The sequence below is a fragment of the Rutidosis leptorrhynchoides genome, chromosome 3 (assembly GCF_046630445.1).
Source record: "Rutidosis leptorrhynchoides isolate AG116_Rl617_1_P2 chromosome 3, CSIRO_AGI_Rlap_v1, whole genome shotgun sequence".
In the NCBI taxonomy this organism is placed as follows: Eukaryota; Viridiplantae; Streptophyta; class Magnoliopsida; order Asterales; family Asteraceae; genus Rutidosis; species Rutidosis leptorrhynchoides.
In genome coordinates this window covers 18394784-18398711 of record NC_092335.1, presented here as the reverse complement: position 1 = coordinate 18398711, position 3928 = coordinate 18394784, and positions in this window count along the sequence as shown.

The window sequence follows — 3928 nt, the reverse complement described above, 5'->3', positions numbered from 1 at the left end:
TAAATTAAAAACATTCATTAGCTAAAACTTATATGAAAACAGAAGGTAAGTTATATCAAGAGTTAGCTTATTAATTAAATCAATTGAGTGAAAAAAAGAAGAAGATCGTGAGCTACTTTTGAAAACTTTAACCCGAATCTTGATTTCCTACAACTTTAGCTCATTCTCTAGAAAGAGTTACAAATCGGTCCCTTTTTTAGCCTATGGGTTACCATTATCGGACCGGGTAATCTGGTTGGCAGTGATAAAGAAAGTTATAATTTATGCAAAGTGATTTGAAGTAGTAACCTTTATGTGTAACCAACTTGAGCAATGAGTGTCTTTAGCCGTGATATATGAGAATGGGAAACCATGATTACCTAATCAGTAAGAGCAAAACTACCTTCATGATGACCATTTGTTCAGACATCTCGGCCACATTTCTTCTTAATAACGGACTGCGCAGACAATATTGAATGAAATGTAATTCGGTAGTCATATACTAAAATAGAGAGTATATAATAGCAGGTCGGGCCAATAAAGTGGTTAACATTGGTGTATGTATTTGCCTTTAGAAAGATAATAAATAATAAAATAGGGTTACCATTAAAAAAAAAAAAACCCTATTTTTGAATATGAAATTGAAAAGAACCCCTTTTTTCTTGAAAAGAAACCCAAATACATCATCAGTGTACTAAAAGAAACCGATTATGTAAAGACACAACTTGATCCTTACACTCGTCCAGATTTGTGTGAGAAAGAACTTCGGAATGCTTCACTAGTGTATCTGGAGACCTAAATAGTCATATTTCAGGGAAATCTAACACTTGTAGTTAAAGTTCAGTATTTTGAAAGAAAAAAAAAATCCATCAACAAACCAACATGTGTAATAAATAAAAAAAAAAAATAAGATTAGCAATACCAACCAATAGCCCCATACCTTGCTCCTCCGAGTGGCTCTGTTTGCAGCATTTTCAAGACAAATCTGAGATAAAAGTATACTATTATCCGAGTGGCTATGTTTAAACAACTTTGGTGGTTTGATCTAACCCATTGGTAGGTTTTAACAATATAGACACAACTATCCGAGTGGCTATGTTTAAACATCTAATTTTTTTTCAATGATCATAGCGCTTTTGCACTTTTTGCTAAATCACACAAAAATAGAACAACAACAAGGGGTATGAATTTGACCATGGTTAGAACTAAGTAGAAGGTCAATTTCCTAAAAGTTTACCGGATTACTAACGATTTCCTTAGATGAAGTTAGTTCCTACAACATAGAGAAACATATCACAACATATTTAAAATGAATCTCATGGAAAAAATTACAACAAATCAACAAACTATTTCAAGAAAACAAACCACTAGTATTTGAAAGTTTGACTGAGAACAAATTATCCTTTTTCACCACTGCCGGAACCACCAAATTGACCAGTCACTGGTTGATGCCAGAATCGACCAGATCTGACTAGTTGTTGCCGGAATTGGCAATCTCATACCGGTTCTCATCTTCATATCTGTCCGGACATCCACCGAAAAACCGTTATCTTACAGCAACGTACACTCTTGATAGATTTTCTCAATCGCCGTCGTTATCCAGTTCGCCGTCGTAGAGATCGATTACGTCGATTGCTGAATCGAAAATGAAAAAGGTGTTAAGGGCTGTGTTCTAATTTTCTGTTTATACTATCCGTATCCGTATGTATTAATATTTATTTATATTTATATTGTTTGTGTTTTACTTTAGGATGAAAACCAAAAGTGGTTGCTCGGGAACCAAAAAAATAGAGGATAAGTGTCTTGTTAATTCAATACTAGAGATTTATATGATGACTTTTTTGGTGATAAGCAAAAAGGATTTGGTAAATCTCGTATTGGATACTTCAAATTTCAGGACAACTTGTGGATTACTTCAAAAAACAACAATAGATTATAATTCATGTTTGATGGGTTGAATTCAATGTTTGGGGTTTTTAAAATTAGAGTTCTTATATTTTTTGGCAATGAAGATGATGTTAGGGTTCTTAGAAGGAAATGGTAGGATGAAATAAGATTTAACGAAAAAATTTAACAGATGTTAAGTCGAGGGACCAATCACGAACTTTTTTTACATATTAACTGAATACCTGGTGTACAGGTTACATAATGCATACAATAGAACAATTTAGAAAGTTAAATGCATACAATAGGAGATCTGAAAGTTGAATACATACAATAGGAATTTGGTAAAAGTTCAATGAATTTTTAAATAATTTTCCCAAAAAGAAACATGCAAATTAGAGAGTGAGTGTTTGCCCTAATTTATTTTCAAATGGCGTGAAATGCTATGTAATTTTTTGGCCGCTAATTTTCTTGATAAGGGTAATATGGGAAGGTTTGTGATTAACAATACTTATAAGGTTATGGTTAGATCTAAGGGTTATTAAACAAGGGCAATAGATGTCATTTTTTTCATCTAATGGTCCAGATTCAAAGTTAATGATTAAATGTATTTCAATTTCTCTTTTCATTTAATGTATAGATATAGATATAGATATAGATATAGATATAGATATAGATATAGATTTTTCTATAAAATTATCTGATTGGTTGATATGGCTGAAACGAACGGTTTTATTTATGCGGTGTCGTTAGGCCGCAAGGCGTCAGAGTCAACCACCAACAAGGGGGTAATGGTTTTAAATTTATATTTAGCGGAGCCTAAATCGTACTACTCCTTATTATGAGTAAGGGAAGTATGACCTAGGGTCGTATTTTTGAGATATCAGTAGAATCGAACCTATATTTAAAGCTTAAGATAATTCTAAGGTGCAAGAGTAGTGGCTTGTTACCTAATTTTGGGTTTTCTAGTTTATAAGATAAAATAAAGTAAATGCGATAAAATTTGTAATTCAGATAAGGTTAAAACAAGTGCATGCTATGATTTCGTCAGTTGTTTTGCCGAGATTATGGAATGTTGGCTCGTGAATAGGCAGTGACCTTGTATTCATTACACTAGTCCTAAACGCCCTGTCATAAGACATGTCACTGGGTAATGCGATAGACTTGAAAATTCTGAATAGACAGCAACGTCCCTTACCCCCGACGCCCGTGCAGTCTGACTACCGGCATACACATTCAGACGACTCATCCAATTGAGCGACTTTGTTGGGAGACGTATTAACATTCCACAATGGTCTAAACTTTCTTAAGCATAATAGGATACAGGGTTTTCCATATCCGAGAGACGTGATGTGCTTTGATGCTTTCGTTAATGATTGGGTTTAAAAGATAGTTAGGCCCTTAAAAAGAGTTCAACCATAAAGAACACCATGGCCAAGTCAAGGTTGACTTCCATGAACACGTTCGGTTATCCTAACGGTCCAATTCTTTATGTGTTTAAACAAACAGTTCCTTAATTAACCAAAAATCCCTCAAGCGGGGTGTAATGCTTGAGACCGCATTATGGTGAAGTGTACTAATCAGCACTGACCGGGTTCCATGGCCTTACTTAGCAGAGGTACAGCTTAAAACAACCGTTGTGCTTCAGCGTGCACGTACGAAGTTTATATGCTTAGTGACTACACTAGCATGGTCTAAGACCGACAATGTACTAGGGGTCTAGTTAGATGTTTCACTACGAAAGAATCCTCAGTCGGAATCCAAGGCTCGGTGGATTTACTACAACCGGTGTGCTTCAGTCAAACTTACGTTGTATCCGATAGACTTCTCTTACCAAGGGGTGACACAGATAGTGTACTCTGAATCGGGGTTCGCGACTTCCCAATAACAGAGCCAATAACTACGTTCTATTAGTTGGAAAAGAGATTCAAAGCATAATCGAAAAGCATCTCGACAACACACGCAAGCCATAATATTATTTCGGCATTATAACTGACTACATCATAACATACACTAAATATAACTACTCGCTAATCATGGCAACAATATCACACGGCATAATAAT